Raw genomic sequence first — 18,856 nt, 5'->3', positions numbered from 1 at the left:
TTTATTGTCGGGCGCTAGATACAAAGTACCAATTGTACGTCTCCTAGCTACAAAATTTTTAAGTGGGTAAGAATGTCAAGATGACAACAAACATTTGCTGGCAATTTGTGAGCTCATACAAGAAAAAAAATCTAAGATAGAGCAAAAATATAAAAACTTTGATTACGTCTCATTTCTTCAATTTCATAATTCTCATGCCGTCAACAAATTTGTGAGACAAGAGAAACAATAAAATGCTATGAAAATATTGATTTTTTTGTTGTTGTCAAAATCTTTTAATAGTTTACCGCGACCTAATCACGGTTAACCAGAAAGTTTTGGCAAGATCAAAATTCTGGAATTCATGCAAAAGATGTCATGAGCTTGTACGTCTCATCAAGGTTTACAATCGAACCAAAAAGCTACGTACAGTACGACTTGAGATTTTTAGGATTGATTTTTGATCAAGAAGTTTGATTGGCGTTAAGACGTGGAGAAAGCGCGAAATTTTGAAGTTTTAAACAAGATTTTGTTCTAGTGTTCTCCGCTTACACTTAAAAAATGGTTACGCTGCTTGGTGCTGTTGTTGTTTGCCAAGATGTTGCGATTCGAATTATTAGGTTTTAATAGTCAAAAAACAAAAAACTTTGAATCGCGATCTAGTTCAAACAAACATTATCCAGGCGAAACAAACAAAAAAGCATCAATTTCAAGGCATCTCCAACGACGGGATTGCTCGTGTCTTCGAAGAATTGTAACAAGTTTTAGTGATTAAAAGGACAAAAAATCGAGTTGCGATAAATGATTACGTATTCTTTGGAGTGAAAGGCAATCAGATGGACGGAAATTGCTTTTTCGATATCCATACAGTCAAAAGGTTTTCATGCATGAGCAAATTTCGAAAAAAAAAATACGAACGAAAAGCGCTTAAAAAACATTATTTTTAAACAAGAGAATGCTATTCTGCATAAAACAAAGATTGTCAAAAACTTCTTTAAAAAAACTTTAAGTTTGAGGTACTGGTGTGGCCAGTATATAGGCCGGATCTAGTCTAGTTAGAAATTCATGGACAATTTGGAAGCATTGGATACAAAAACAGATTTTTTTGGGTTATGTTTAGAAGAAAAAGCTGTTGGGAATCGGGACCAAGAATGATGCAGATATCGATGCTAACTTGTTTGAAAACTATGCAAACCATCTACTAGGAGTTTTAAAATCTAGCGCGTTCTGAGGCGTTAATGGAGAGCAATTTTGAACTTAAATTTTTGTTTCAATTAATGCTTCTGAAGCTTTTTAAAAAGAAATTTTAGGTGCAGGTATCTTTTCGGTACCATAGTGTCCATCAAGTTTCGATTCAGGTGTAGTAGTAACATGGTGCTGTTTCAAAGAGTGCCACCGTGTGCACTACTAAGGAGTCGGAGACGCTGTGTTAGAAGCTACGACTAGAATGCTCAATGTTAAAAGTTCCGGCACCAAAATTCGTTGAATTTTTGAAAAATGTTCAAAGCGGGTAGTAGTATATAATACCTACGTAAAGAAAGGGGGGGTTATCTTTCGACTCTTAACCATAGGATAATAGGTAGTGGCGGTTAAGTGGGAATAGGCTAGGCGGGATAAAATCTTTCCGCCTGCTGTTTATTGCCGTTTGGATTGTTCTATTCCGCCGTTCTTGCTAGTTCTTTCTGGTCGTTTGAATTTAACGCTACATGTAAAAAGTAGTCTTATTACCCTAATAGAGGGGAGGGGCTTATTATGTGATATTTAGACGTGTGATTAAGTGGTTTTGGTCAGTTGTTAGCAAAAATTGATCATTATTGGGAGAATGTGTGCATAGATCAAATGGCAACTATAGCAACGCTTGATTTGAAAAGTATTCACGAAACCTACAAGGAAATCGAAAAAGAATATTCACAATACGGTAAACGATTTTTATACTTTTTAGCCACTTGTCTGCATTTGGATCCGGATCTTGATTTGGATATTGCGTTGAAGTTGCGGCCGTACGGAGGTTTGATTGGTATTGATAATTCTTCGTTAGACAAATATTTCAAAAATTTTAAAATTTTGAGATTACGTGTCATACTCCACGACGCTTCCGGTTTTGTTTATGAATATAGTGAAAAGGGTACAGGCTATTCTTACGTATTACCTTGTTCAGTGACAAATGAGTACCTTGGTCATGTGACTGGAATTGCTTTTTGTTTATACGTAAAATCTTTCAAAAATAGTTTATTCAATTTCCTCGAATGTTGAAATCCGGAGCGGTTGTTCTTGATTTTGAAGGCTTTCGAAGTAAAAAATCTGGATTTATAATAAAAGAACTTGCGGTATCTACCGAAAATTACAACGATATAATTTCGTTTTTACCTCCAAAATCATTTAACATACTTTGTTCGAGTGAGCAAAGATCTTTCCTGTGGGTATCTAAATTCCTTCATGGTCTCTCTCTCGTGGGAGACAGGAGAGTACCCTTATCATCATTTGCAACAGATTTTTCAAAGTATAGTTCTTCGATTTCCCTTTTCTGATTTTTACGCAAAAGGATTAGAAAAAACGGAAACTTTACGACAGCTGTTACAGAGGAAGGTTATCAACTTGGAAACCTTGTTCTGCCCAACAATTGAACACTTGAAGTTGTATCGGGAGACACCAGTTTGTAAATTACATGCATTGAGTTGCCCAAAACGACAGAGAACCAAGCATTGTGCCAATAAGAAGGCAAAACTCTTTTACCGGTGGCTGACGAATGAATCGTCGGTTAGAGAAACCAGCTCCGTCTCTACTACAAGTGAATTTGTCTCCAAATTTGACAGTTTACAGTTGCATAACGCCTGAAAATCAGTTAACGGTTACTCTTGTCAAGGAAGAAAAAATTGACACAAGAGGCCAAACAGTTTTGAGAAAACAGCAGATTGTGTGTGCTGGTGCTGAAATAGAAGCTTTCAAAAAGTATCTTTCTCTACTGGAGTACTTTCAATTGTACCATGTCTTTACAAGAGAAAATGAAAAGGTTGAAACTAACCCCTTTATCTACGCCCAAGCGTGCAGTACCAGTTCTGATGTCTCTGGACGATGAGATTCTCCCCGATGACATCAAGCAGCTGATTAAAGAGAACAATGTAGAGTCAATTGTTTTTAGAGATAAACAAGATTCGATGAATGCAAACTATACAATCACTTACAAACAAGGAGACGAAAACTCTGGATATGTTTCTTATGAATTTTTTATAGTTAAATAATTATGTAAAAATTCCTGGAAAGCAATTCATATTTTTGAATAATTTTATTTCACAATGAGTCAAACCGAAGATCAATTAGATTGGGGTGGAGGCATAACTGACTTGGTTTTTGACGCCGAGCACCAAGAAAGACAATCTTGGAAGTTTTGCAATTCGAGATTGCCTCGATCAGAGGTTGTATACTTTACACAAATCATTATAATAATTTTTCTTATAATTGTATCTCTCATCAAGTTGGTTTTTTTTTCAGTCTTGACTGTGAAGAATCCACATTTTGGTTTTCACTTCTTTCTTGTACAGTTGGATACGCTCCTCCAAATCCAAAGTTATGAATAAAGTTATTTCTACCAATGACCGGTTGTTCATGGCTGTTTGCGGGCCGTCTTGCTGCGGGAAAACTGAGCTCATTTTCAAAATGTTATTAGTTGGCACATTTTTCCCCAGAGTTTCAAACAATTTATTATTTTTATCAGCATGATCAGCCAAAATTCCAATCGTTAGAGAAGAAACTGAACATTTTAAAAAATTCTCCAATTTTGAGCTCATTTCAGAGTTAGAGAACTGCCTTCTTGTGTTCGATGATTCATGTGAAGAAATTTTTAATGACAAAGAATTTTCCAAATTAGCAACCGCAGGGCGACATAGGAACATCAGTGTAATATATGTTAAACACAATTTGTTCCAGCAAAGCAGATGGTCCAGAACAATTGATCTAAACACAACACATATCATATTGTTCAAATCACCCCGTGACACACACCAGATTAGTTTTATTGGTCGACAGTTGAAAAATGCACAATTTTTAAAAGAAAGCTATGAGCTCGCAACCAAAGAACCGTTTGGTCATTTATTAAGTGATTTGGATCCAAAAACATCAGACGTCTTACGCTACTGTTCAAATATTGTTCCTCCAGGACCATCAATTTTTTATCTGCCATCAGCTAAAGCCGTTATCACAAATTTGAGCGATGAGAGAGAAAGAAGTTTGTATGCTGGGGCGGCTGCTAGACATATCGGATACAAAACTAAAAGAGAAGATCGAGAGAGCTCCAAATAAATTCATTAAATTCCTTTGCGAATGTTTGCTCAACATTGTCAATGGTAATGTTCCAATAAGAAAAAGTGTTGTAGAAGGTTATGAAAAATCATTCAGAAAGCTAGTGTCTAGACAAACAAGTTTGAAAGAAAAGAGGCAACTTTTTGCTAGAGAAACAGATTTGGTCAAAATTGTTGTTTTCGCTTGTTATCGATATTTGGCAAAACCATAATGCGCACCGAAGAATTCATTTTAATTCCAAAACGAATGTTTGCTTCACATCAACCGGTAAAAAAAAGAAGTTTTGGACAATCCCCTTTATAAACAGAAAGCTGCACAGCTGTCTCTTTTGCAAAGAAACCAGTCCAACTCAATGGAAAAACCAGAGAAAGCATTTGAACCAGTTGAGACTGCAAACAAACTGATGATTGAAACAGCAGAAGAGGAGAAAACAGAACCCATGAGCGAAGACAGCGAGATTGAACCGGTAGTGAAAAAACAAAGAAAAAGCGACGATTTCACCTCTATAATGATAGAGCTAGAAGTTATGAATAAAAACCAAATCAAAAGATCAAAAATCATACTTGACTTGATTAACCAATCTGAAACAGTCGCCATAGAGCCGAACGACGTTCTTCACGTTAATAAAGAAACACTGGGCATCAAAGCTTCAACATTTCTGTACAATTTACAGCAACCAATTAAAAAAATTGACTTTGAAAAATACTCAAAAATTTTATTTGCTCTTAATATCTCACCTCATCTTTTTGCAAATACACATGCCAAGCAAATCTTGGAAGCCTCGTCTGAAAGTGAACAAGAATTTTTCCCAAGTAGAGAAAAACCCAGTCAACAAGAGTTCTCCTCTACTGGAGAACGACTCAGTGGCTCAAAACCAACCCGAAAAAAATATAAAGAAGAAACGGACCAAACGCCAGACAAAGAAGAGACCAGTCAGAAGATGTGGTCTTTCTTTTCCTGAAGTAAAAAAATTGGATCAGTTGTATTTAAAAGGACCAGCTTCGTATGGAAGCATAAAACGACTACAGACTCAAAGCAAGCTCCCTATAGGCAAAGTCCTGTCCTATTTGGAGACAAAGCCGTCTTTCACAAAGTACCGTTCAATTCGATTAAAATTTCCTAGGCTTAAAGTTTTTGTAAAAGACAATAACGAAATTTGGTCTCTAGATTTGGCACACGTTGATAAATTAGCAAAGTATAACCGCAACATCAAGTATCTCCTAGTAGCGGTTGATTGTTTGTCAAGATATTTACGAGTGGAACCATTAAAAACAAAGTACGCAACAGAAGCAGCGGAAGCATTCAAAAAGATGATCAAAAACAAACAGCCCGAAAAAGTATGGGTTGAGGATGGCACAGAATTTCTGGGAGAATTCAAACAATTGTGCAACAAACGCGAATTCAGTTATATAGTACTTTCAGTGAAAAAAAGTCAGCTTTTGCAGAGAGGAACATTAGATCTCTCAAAAAGATAATACATCGGTATCTCGAAGAAAAGTGGACCTATAGCTACATTGACCAATTAGACCAATTTGTGAAAACAATCAATTCAAGAGTCAATCGAGTAACTAAAATTGCTCCCAACAAAGTTACAAAAAAAGATGTGTCACGACTAGTTTCATTGACAGTCCAAACAAGCTCAAATCAGAAACCCAAGTTTTACATTGGAGACTTTGTGAGAATAGTTAAAAAAGATAAAGCATTCAGGAAAAGTTACAAGCAATCGTTCACAGACGAAGTCTTTGAAATAACGGGAATACCGACATTAAGCCCACCAACATACTCCTTAGTCGACACAGACAAAGAACCAATTCAAGGAAAATTTTATCAACCAGAATTACAACTTGTCAGGCTCCCTCTCGTTGAAAATGTCCAACAACCAGTTTGAAGACGAGTTTACAGTTCACGTTGTTTCATCCGCTTCAATGGAAATATTTGATTCAAACACACTTGCATCATTTCGAAATTTTTTTAATGACGAAATTCAACTTGCAGTTGATTGGAGAGTGGCGTTCAGTGAAATCATATTCCCAACAAAAATAGAAAACATAGTAACCGGAAATCTAATTGTGTACAACTTAAAAGACTATGAAGATTCCCAAAAGATGTCTTCGGGAGATAATGCTATTTCTGGACCTTATAGTGGACAGCAATTTAGTTTTATGCCAGGAACCTTTGATACAGTGGCACAACTTCTTGCTACAATTTCAGAGAGTTGAAGAGCTCTGGAAAATATGAAATTTTATTTGGTAATCATGAGGGAATTACATTTCCCAGCGAGGAAATTCCGAGCATTATTGGATTTAAGGGTATTGCTGACTGTAATGGAATACATATTGGGTACAAAATGATTCCCAATGCGAAAAGGTTTATGAAAAGTGATGATACGAAAGCTTATTATGGGGAGCTCCCAGCTGATCTTTGTGCTGGAAAGCATCTTATTTTCATCTACACTAACATAATTGAATATCAATACGTTGGTGACAATAAGGCTCCTCTTTTGCGAGTCATTGATTCAAAACAACGTCTGAAAAACGGTAGTGTTTGTGAGCTTGAGCCAACTCATCGGATAGTTTTTACAAATTTAGACTATAAGAAGCTCCTAACCAACACAATTCAATCGATTTCAATTGAACTGAGAACGGAAACAGGACAATTAGTTCCCTTTTCGGGAACTGGAAAAGTTATTCTAACACTACAATTCAAAAAATTTTCCTCCTAAAATGGATTCTTATTATGCGAATCAAGCAACGTCTTTGCCTCACTTCTCTGGACATTATAGTCAAAGAGGAAGTGGTTTTGGAGCCCTAGCTGCAGGCATTGGACTTGTTGCGCTGCCTTTAGCACGTCGTTTTATTTTGCCTACAGCGAAGCGTATCGGGAAAGAGCTTTTGAAACAAAGTGTTCCAGAGATTTTGGATGTAGTCGGAAGCAAAAAATCTCCTAAACAGGCGTTTAAAAATACAATCGCAAAAGCTGTTAAAAAACAGACTGGGGGATCTCGACGAAATACTTCACGTCGGAGGAAGTCAAGTCGATTCAAGCCACAGAAAGCGACCAACAAACGCAAAAAAACCATTTCAACGCACAGAGCTCCAAAAAGAAGTCGATCAGATTTTTTGCCAGAGTGAACGATGATCGCTAATTTGTTACCATCAGAAGCAACTCACAGTTCTTTGGATTTATTCGAAAAACCTTCTCTTTTAGTAACTTTCGATGGTAGTTTTTGTCAAAAGTTGGGCCCAGTCTACAGTCCAAATGGACCCATGTTAGAATTTGAAGTCGCCGGTGACCGAAATAATTTTATTGACTTCACGAAAATTTTCTTGGAAGTAAAATGTAACATTGTCCAGTCATCAGAAGCTGACTTGAGATATAACACAGGAGCAGCAACAGATGTTACGAAGACAGATGCTCCCTATTTTTGCAATAATGTGTTACATTCACTCTTCTCTGACTGTACAGTGTCTGCTAATGGACTAAAAATTTAAAACGCTAACGGAAACTATGCTCATAAAATTTTTATTGAAACAGAATTTTCACATAACAAAGATGCAAAAAACACCTGGTTGGCATGTCAGGGTTACTCCTACGAAGAAAATCCAGGAGCGCTGTCAACTGCGGAAGTGAACAGAAGGAAAGCTTTAGTGAGGCAATCAGCTGAGTGCACATTCTACGGTAAAGTTGCAGTCGACTTTTTCACCTGTGACAGACATTTGCTAAGTGGTGTGACACTTCGCATTGCATTTAGACGGTCAAAAGATGATTTTGTTATAATGTCTGACGATGCTGCCAAGCACTACAAAGTAAAAATTGTCGAAGCTAATTTGTATGTGCGCAAGATGACATTGAACGATGATGTTGTATCGGCTATTGAAAAAACTTTATTAACAAGTCCAGCTTCGTATCCCTACCTGGAGATTCTAACAAAAACATTTCTGGCGTCAACAGGTCTCCACAGTTGGAAAAAAGATGATATTTTTGCCAGAGAACCGATTCGTAGACTAGCAATTTGTCTGAGCACTAACGAAGCGTTTCTTGGTAACAACAGACAAAATCCATTTAATTTCCGCAAATTCGATCTTGAGCAGATTTATATTTATCGAAACGGTTTACCTGTGGCAGACACTCCGATATCAACAAGTGATGACAAACGTCTTTACTTTAACACAATATCCGATTTAGCTTACATCGACAATGGTCATGGAATAAGTTTGTCAGATTACCCAAACCATTTCATAATGGTTTTTGATTTGACCAGCACCCAACAAACATCCCACGATTTTATTCATCCTGAGCTTACAAATTCGTCAATTTCTATTGAGTTGAAATTTTCTGCGGCCTGACCGAACAATATAGAAATATTCATTATTGGCGAAAAAGCTAGCACAATATTTGTTGATAGTGCAAGGAGAGTACCAAAGAATCACATTCTGACAAATTAATGATGGATGAAGATGATATTAATCGTTTAATCCAAGGTTGCAAAACTCTTAAATATAAATTCCATGGTGTGTTTGCGGCCAACAACTTTCCGGAAAAAATGAACAGAAACAGCTTCCTTATTGTTAATGCAGCAACTGCTGAAAATATTGGCAGCCACTGGTTACTATTATGCAGAAAAAACAATCAACTATTGTTTGCCGATCCCCTCGGTCAGCCCATTTCATCGTACAAACACCTATATCAAAGAATCGTTTCCGTTGGCAGCAATCACAACTTCTATCAACTCTTGGAGAATCAACCAATTCAAAGAGCAAACTCTAAACTTTGTGGACTTTTTTGTATTTATATTGCTCATTTTGTTTCCAATGCTCAAAAACTTGTAAATATTAGCGATAAGGAATTGATTCGTTTTGCTTTTCATATGATGTTCTAACCTTACTAACTTGAGAAATTTATTTTTTTTCAAAACTTTACTTTTTCTTCATACACAAAGCGAACACTCAATAAATCAGAATCAATATTCAATTTTCCATATCCACTCATAAAAATATCCATAATTTGACAAAAAGTGCCAGAATGAGGACCATACAAAATTGTTTCAACTCTTCGTAAAGTTTCACTATTAACAAAATCAGTTTGAACTTGTTTCGATGGAGGCCGGGCATTGTAGAAAGTCTTTTGAGCGACTACTGACATCTTGGCACTCGGTTTGAGATTGACATTTGTTTGTTTTGCAGAGCTGCTTTTCGATAAATTGTTGTGGTTAGCAAAAGCTGGCAGTCGTTTGCGCACTGACTGTGAATCGGTTTTTTCTCCCGAACCGTTGAATTCGATTGCCAATTTGAGCTTTGTAAAAACGTCTCCATTAGTCTCCAAGTTTTGTGCAGTCCAAAACAAGAATTTTAAAGCTGTATAAACACAAGGCACAGGAAAGCTCTGATATCGTTTCACTGTTTCGTTTTCAAAAGTAGTTGTATCAATCAGAACGTGATAATGGCTGTTTACTAAATTGCAAAATTCGGAATCAAAATGTGCACACACTGCATAAAAATTTCCAATAGAAAAGCTAGGTTTTTCTTCTAGAATGAGAAATTTGAACTGTTTCTGAAATTGTTTAAAGTAATTTGGAGAACGCTCAAACATCGCCTCAACCATCGTTGTTGGCAACTTCTTTTTGAATTTTTAGTTTCTTCGCTAGTGGTGGTTTTGTTGTTGACAGTTGGTCAGCCACTGAGTTCTGTATTTTGCTAGCTGAGCTGACCAAATTTTCAAACTCTCCAAGAGTTAGAGAAATTCTCTGTTCAAACTCGTAATCGTCTGTTGCTTTTTTGAACAATTTCAGAAATACATATGTCCCTGTCCTTTCATAGGTTTTCAGCGTTGCTCTGATTAAGCGCTTATCAGTTTTGGAAATATCGAAATAACAATATCCAAACTCTGTGTCTTTAGTGGACGTGAAAGGCATAGTGTGCAACTTGTTTTATTACTTTCAAGTGTTATAATGTGTAAAACTCCAACTCAATAGGGCGGCAAGTTGGGTTTAAACAAGTGTCGTCAAACTGCCTAATTAAATCCAAATGATTGGCGAATACAGGCTCAAGTACGCCTATGGCGTACTTGAGTCTGTCTGTTGTTCACATATTGCATAATTAATTTCAGCTGTGACCTTAGATAAGACAAAAAACATATGTGAACCTAGGTGTGTACTTGGACCAGCAGTGCACTGTACAATTTTTATTGGAATTATATGCGTACCATATGTTTTGAGAACACAAATGTGACCCACCTTGGGTGGGTATTTGAACAAGCAGTGCAGTGTACACTGTTTATTGATATTATATGCGGACCACATGTTTTGGTTCTATAGAGAAAACAGATGTGACCCTAGGTGTGTATTTGGACCAGCAGTGCAGTGTACACTGTTTATTGGAATTATATGCGGACCATATGTTTATAACTTGGAACAGATGTGACCCTGGGTGTGTGATATAATTAGAAGCACAAGTGAACCTACAGCAGTAAGGAAATTTTGAAAAGAATAAACATGCACCAGCGTACAATGAAATGCTAATAATAAAATACGCTCTGGATAAGCACTGAGTTAGTACACACTAAAAAGTGTATCGACCCATGTATAATAACAAAATTTAGAGCATATATCAGAGCACATACACTACCAAAATTAAAACCATATTTGACCCCAGATATAATTTGTTGAATTACACGTTGTGCAATATTACTTTAAAAATATTTATTCATTTTCTTTAAACCTTGCGTTCAGTGCATTTTGCTTTCTTTCAACAGTTCGTTACCAGACAAACACCTACCAGCAGTCTTCTATCAAATTGGTTTTAATTTCTTTCTCAAAATTTGTACAAAAATTATGTCCGTTCAAATACTTGCTGAATCTGTAATTTCCTTGGAGCGAACATTGGTTTATCAGACAGTGTTCGAAAACTTTGTTGTGCTTATTCAACAGAAGAGACAAGGCGATGTTTGGCAAACTTATCAGCACTGCTTGATACCCAAGCTTTTCATTAACGCAATTGCTTCTTTACCAGAGAAGACAGAACCAGCAGATTGCAGTCTTATTACATCAGGAGGACATTTACCTCCAAAAACTTTGCCAACATTTCAACATCTTGGCATGGAGTCATTACCTGACGACGTTAAACAAATTTTGTTTCGTTACGATTGCGACTGTGTGCCTCTGTTCGAAAACCAGCTAGGGGCTTATCAGGCTTGCAAAAACTTAGCTGACATGTGGGGCATAAAATCATCACCTTGCTCTCCAGAAAATCAATCGCAATTGGATTCAGCCAGCTTGCCAGTAACACCAGCAGTTGATCCGAGTCCCAGTTTGACACCGACATCTAGTCCATCTCTCTTTGCGTGAAGTCACAAGAACAATTCTACGGCTCTGTTCAATGACAACCAGTTTGATACAACGTTACTGTCAGCTACACAATTTCAAACACCTGAACCAGCACGTGTTTTTGGTGTCACAGACATGCCAAAGATTTGCAATGCACCAAAGAAACGGCTACCTGAGAATAATTTAATGGACGTATTTGATTAACTTGAAAACTAAACTTAATGGATCACCAGAAAACTCTTTTATATAGTGAGATGCTAACTTGATTTTGTTTCAAGAATGTGTGATTTCAACTTTTTAAAAGCTGAATTTAACTTTTTAAATCTTTTTTATAGCTTTAAATCTGCTGAGTCAAAGAAATTAAAACATTGCTACTGATCAAGTTCGAACATGTTCAGAAAAGATTTTCATTATGACGTAAACATTTGTTTCCTAACAAACACTCAATTATTACAACTACTATGACGTGGTGAGATTTTTCAATATTATATCCAGAAATACTTTTCCCAATCTGCAAAATTTTTGTTATTATTATATATATTAAACATAAAGTTTAGAGATATAGCCATATGTGAGAGTATGCGGTATTGACGCTAATGACATGTTAACTCCATGCCACAGCTGTAGCATGGATTGAATTCCAAATTCAATTCATAAGTCGAAGAACTGTTCAAAAAATAAAAAATAATCAAAGAAAATATTTCGAAAAAATGCATTTCAAACGTCAAATTTTGACACTTAATTCAGTAGATGCCCTCTTCAGCTTACACTAGAATCAACTCTCATTTGTTACTTGGGGATCAATTGAAAAAAAAGAGCATGTTAGTTTAAAAAAAACGAGAAAAAACTCAAAAAAAAATTTTTTTTAACACATGACCTCTGACCTTTGACCCCAAAAAAGAGGTTTCCAAAAAATACTTGGGATGAAACTGATTGTTCAGTAAGACTCAGCATACTCTAAAGTACAAAACATCTCATCACACTCGTCAAATTTTACTCATCCGTTATGGAGATAATTAGCCTCTAATTAGCGACTAATTAAGGGTTAATTAACCTAATTACTAATTACTGAAAAAAAATTCAAATTTTTGCAACGGTTTTGTACTCACTGCTCGATGCCCGACATTATTGCTCATAAGCATCATCATCAAAAAACGGCTCCTTCACCGATTTTCGAAACATCTGGCAATTAATGTCACATTAACATCTGGCATTAATTAGCATATGAAGTACCCTAAGGAAAGATGTTAGATCGGTTTTCTTTAATTTTTTGGACTTATTGGGCCCTCAGTGTAAATTTATCTCATAACAGCTGTCATCAAAAAAGGCCTCAGAAATAAGACACATGTTTATGTCATGTAATTGTCATGTAATTGATAATTAATGACTTGATTGACAGAAAAACAAACTTTTTTTCTGTTTATTTTTGAGCAATTTTTTTATATGGGTCCTATGTTTTTCGGCACGGGGAGCATTTTTGCTCATCACACTTAAGAACGTAGGACAACTCTAACCATCCGTAATTGAAAATGCATAGAATAGCGCTTTTTATTACAATTTTGAATATTAGCATGTTTTTCCAGGTTCTCAAGAAAAGTTTTTTTGACACAAACGATGATCAGCAATACTCGGTAGGGTTCCCTGTGGTGGTATATTTTGGCATACGATTGCAATGGAGAGTTGAAAACACATCTCTTTCTCTCAAAAGTAACAAAATTTCGAAATAAAGGTATGCGCCAAAACCGACCAATCAGAAAACAGCATTTCAAAACTTCGATTTTGGCGCCTATGCAGTACTGTAGTCTCTAATACTGTAAACCCGAGAAGCCATTTCTTGTTCATTCGTTTCTCTAGCTCAACTGTTTGTACTCGAGTTTAACAATTCGTTCTTACTAAAGTTAGACAATTCAAAAATGGGTTTCCAGTGTCGTTATTGTGATTCTATTCTGAGTACAAAAGGAAATCGCTCCAGGCATGAGCATAAATTCCATCCTGATGAGATTGGTTTACCCGTATATCAATGCTCATTATGTCAGTTTACTTGTCGGAAGATTTCTTTGCTCGAAGAACACATGAAAACTAAACACCAACGATTCACCAATTGCTGTCAAAGCTGCCTACTCGGATTCAACGATTGCCATCTTTACGTACAGCATATGACTTCCGTTCATCACTTACCCGTCCTAGGTGAACAATTTCAGCCTCGAGACACTCCGTTGGAGAGTGCATTCCATGGAGTACTGAGATCGTTCGAGTCAACAGCGGCCGAAGAGTCCAATGATCTCGAAAACTTTATGCGGATACAAAAACCCAAAATAGACACTCTAATAAGTGAGCAGTTGACCCAGGGTCCTCAAAAAGTTCAACTGTGTGCAAAATTGCGGCTTGTCAAAGTTATGTATGATGAGCCAGATATGCCAGAAAATGACCGTATTGAAATATACGCAAACTCTCTGATGACTCCTGTCTATGCAAACGGACTGTCGGATGAAGCGTATTGGCAAATGGTGGAGAAAATGATGAGCGTATTGACAACATTCAACTCTTTGGGGAGTGGTTGGACACTCGAAAAAGTTCTCAAAGTTGACGTCAAATTCGCACGTTTCAGACCAATTCTTGGTTAATCATACATCGCGTTGCCGTCAAAAATTGCCAACTGCAGAAGATTGCTCAAGGTTAGGAACCACGAAGATCGAGATTGCTTCAGGTATTGTTTTGTGGCCGCTTATCACATGTATCATCAGATAAGTTTAGAATTGATCGAAACTATCAAACCGACAAAATTTCACCAACTACATACAATCAACCAGGACTGCATCAACCTCTGGGCGATTTTACTATGCCCATGGGCTTTGCAGACATTCCTCAATTTGAAACACTCAACAACGTTCAGGAAAAACGTGTTTGGATACGATAACAGCCAGTTTTTCCCTCTAAAAATTTCGTCATACAGCTAAGATTTTGTAATGGATTTACTTTTGCTGTACGACTGTGACCGTCATCACTACGTCCTCATTACAAACCTGGTGAAGGTTGTTTGCTACGTGCGAGGACTTGATTACAAATTCTCCTACAAAATTTGTCGAAACTGTTTTTGGATTTGTCCAGAAGGACTTGAAAGCTACAACCTACATCTCAATAACTGTTGCAAAAATGCACCTGCTGTCATTCATATGTCTTCAAGTGAGAACAACTCATACAAATTCACGAACTTAGCTGCTACATGGTTTGTCCCTCTTGTTATCTATTTTGTCTTCGAGTCTTTCTTACGACCCGTGTCTTCTTGCAAGGGACCAAGTGATAAAGCCTTTACACAGGTCAAGGAGATACATGAACCGTGTGGCTTTGCGCTAACAGTGATAGATCACCACTCATCAAAGCCAATCTTTCATCATGTAGACAGTTCTCCTGCTTGCATGACAAATTTTGTCAAAATGCTTCACAAACTAGCCAGAGATATTTATCAGCAGAAAAGGAAGCACCCTTTCTTCAATGGCGATAGACGAAACTTGGGAAAGTCTAACGCTACGCACTGTTGGATTTGTGAAAAGTCGTTTTCAGAAACGGAAGATCCAGAGAACACAATTGACCTGGACCATTGCCACTACAGTGGTAAATTCTTGGGAGGGGCACATGAGAAATGCAATCGCTTGAGACGAAATATCAATTTCACCCCTGTTGTGGGTCATAATATTCAAAATTATGACTTACATCACATTTGCTTGGCACTGAACAACTGCGAGCCAACCACAACCATCAGCGTCATACCAGCCAACGACGAAAAATACATATAAATGACATTTGGTGTGTTTATTGACACTTTCGTAACGGAAAAGGGAAAAACAGTGAAAGTTTACGAATATCTTCGATTCATAGACTCCTTCAAGATGATGAACAGTTCTTTAGAGAAACTTGTTGAAATTTTACGCGATGACCGTTTCGAAATAATGAGGGCAATGTTTTCTACATTATCTGATGCTAACCTTCAGCTACTTAAACAGAAAGGCTACTACCCTTACTCTTATGTGACTGGTCGGTCCAAGTTCAGTGACACCAGTCTCCCACCACTGAGCAAGTGGGGTAACACTCTGGACGGAGGGGCAGTGAAGGTAACGGAGACTAATTTACAACATGCAGGCAGGATGTGGGAAATTCTGGAATGTGGAACACTGCAGGATTATCATGACTCATACTTGAAGCTCGACTGTGCACTACTCGCATGTGTTTGCGAATTCCACCGACAGTTGAGTTTCGATACGTATAAACTGGACTGTATGCACTTCTTCACCCTACCCAATATGGCTAAGGAAGCATCACTTAGAATCTGCAAAGCCAATGTCGAGTTACTGACTGAGCGCGAACACTTGGAAATGATTGAACCCGCAATTCGCGATGGAGTCACATCTGTCTTTGAAAGTCGGCGCTTCACTGCAAATAACTCCTATATTCCCAACCACGATAGCATGGAGGATTCCTGTTTTGGTTTCTCTGTCAACGCTAATAACCTTTATGGTGGCGTAATGCAATTAGAGAAACTACCGCTCGCCGACTTTGCGTTCAACACAGATATTCAACTTCAAGAGATTTTGGACACCGCCGATGACGCTAGCATTGGATACTTTGTAGAGGTCGATATCTTTTACCGGCCGAGCCTTCATGATGAGCATTGCGATTTTCCGTTGGCGCCCACAAAAGACGTGGTTGAAGATGAGTAGTTGAGCGATTACCAGATCGAATTAAAAGAACAACACAATCTCCCATCTTCCAAAGTAAAGAAACTCCTGCAAACGTTCTTTGATAAAGAGAGATACGTGGTCCACTACAAACTGCTGAAACTCTATGTCCAACTCGGCTTGGTAATCAGGAAAGTTCACAGAGTGCTTCAATTTCGACAAGAAAACTGGCTGTCGCCATACATTACACTAAATAGTGAAAAGCGGCAAGTTGCGTCAAACAAGTTTGAAGAGAACTTTTATAAACTGATGAATAATGCTGTTTATGGTAAAAACTGCGAATCAAAAAGACGCAGAAATAAAATAACAATCTCACGAGATGCCGAGCATGCGCTGAAGATAATATCCAGATTTGAGTTTGATCGCTATATGATCTTTGGGGAGAATTTAGCAGCCTTGACCACACGGCCGAAGTCCATTTATTGGAACACTCCCACTATTGTGGGAGCGACTATATTAGATCTTGCAAAATTCCACATGTACTCATTCCATTACAATGTCATGCGCCCCAACTTTAATTGTCGCCTTCTTTACAGCGATACAGATAGTCTCCTTTATGCGATAAAAAGCGACGATTTTTATACAGAGTTATCGCAGAAGCCTCAGTCAGTATTAAGTCATTTTGATTTCTCAAATTACCCACCCAATCACTTTCTTTACGATACCACTAACAAAAGAGTCGTCCTCAAATACAGGGACGAATTCGCCGGCGACTATATTACTGACTTTATCTGTTTGAAGCCGAAGCTGTACTCCATCCTGTCAAAAAGTAAGTTTATTCTCTCATAAAACAAAATTGTTAGTTGTTGTATAAAAATTCGTATTGGGTTAATAGGCACCTGGAAGGTGTTAAATCGTATTATATTTACATAGGGGGTTAGTATCATAATAGCACCTAATTTTTCTCATTTCTTTCTTTCTTTTAGGTTGTCGAAAACTTTCAGCAAAAGGGGTGACGAGGGTCGCACAACAACATCTTCGCCACGTCGACTTCTTAAACACTCTCAGCACTGGAAACCAACTGCGCTCAGAGAACACCAGGATTGTGTCCGACCACCACAGGCTGCAGACAGTTACTACAAACAAAATTTGTCTGTCAGCTTTTGACAACAAGCGCTATATACTACCCGATGGCATAAAAACCCTCCCGTTTGGCCATTATGAAATTGTCGATTATGCTATTGATGAAATTGATTGGAATAACGACGATGTGGAATGGGATTATGACGATTTTAGCGACTTACTTTTGAGCTCTAGCCCAGAGTGGGATAACAGTTTTGTTGTACCACATTCCTCTCCAGATACCACCCAAAGCTCCAACACATGGCAACCACCAGACCCCGGTTTTGTCGCTGCTCAGAATATAAATGATTCGGATATTGAAAGTAGCGATATCGTTGATTTCGATGCCAGTTTTGAAGAAAACTCTGCGCCCGATAATCCGTTCATTAATTTTGAGGCAGAAGAAGCAAGTGAAAGCGAGTCAGAGGGCCCAGTGTGCAAAACTGCAAGGCGATATTAGTGTGCATAATTAAATTTAATTGCCCAGAGAGAGAGAGAGAGAGAGAGAGACGCAAAACTGAACCAGTATTGATTTTGCATGCAGTGTGAAATTTGGTTTTAAATTAATTTGTTTGAGTGTTTTGAAATCAAAAGCAAGCGGCGAGACAGAAAGCAAAGTTAAAGGGAAACAAAAGCGGCAAGACTCAAAAGGGAAAGATTGAATAGGAGAGGGATATAAACAGCGGCGGAAAGATTTTATCCCGCCTATCCTAATCCCACTTAACCGCCACTACCTATTATCCTATGGTTAAGAGTCGAATGATAACCCCCCCCCCTTTCTTTAGGTATTATATACTACAGCGGGTTTCAATATAGAATTTTACCATATTCACGTGCACTCCAAAATTCTGCGAGCATTCTTGGGTACGTATTACAATTTTTCGCACGACTACTACAAGATCTGTCATCACAATCAATGCTATTTGTCCAAACAAGAAAAAAACTCTTTCCTGAATTGCTGTTGCATTGCTCTAAAAGTTTTGCTAATGAGATGCTGAATCAAAGCAATTTTTCTTTCGTCAATGTTTTCAGGAACTCTGATAAATTTTTCTTTCTTGAAGTTCTGTGGGACTCGTGATCTCGTGTACATTCAACATCCCCCATTGGCGTGAAAATTTGATTAATTGTCATCTACCGGCATAGTGGTCTCGCGGTTGGTATCTTATTTATAAAGCATACAAGCAAAGCTATCAAAAGTAATACTTTGTGTTTGATAAAATATGGTATTTGAAATTTACAAGCGTACCAAAACGGTACAAGCGGCGTATCAAACAACTTTGATTACAGAACAATTATCGAAATGAGCGTTAGATTTTTCAGCTGTGCTACAAATGCACCTGTTTTCTTCAACCAGCTTGATTAACTAACTAACATTGGTAACAATGTGAACATGTTATAACTCTTGTAGATTGACTAGTAGTAATAAAAGGTAAAACTCAATACAACAATGCAATGGTCTGCCGAA

Source organism: Convolutriloba macropyga, chromosome 13 (genome assembly GCF_964194025.1).
Source record: "Convolutriloba macropyga chromosome 13, txConMacr16.3, whole genome shotgun sequence".
Classification (NCBI taxonomy): domain Eukaryota; kingdom Metazoa; phylum Xenacoelomorpha; order Acoela; family Convolutidae; genus Convolutriloba; species Convolutriloba macropyga.
This window is presented reverse-complemented; position numbering follows the sequence as displayed.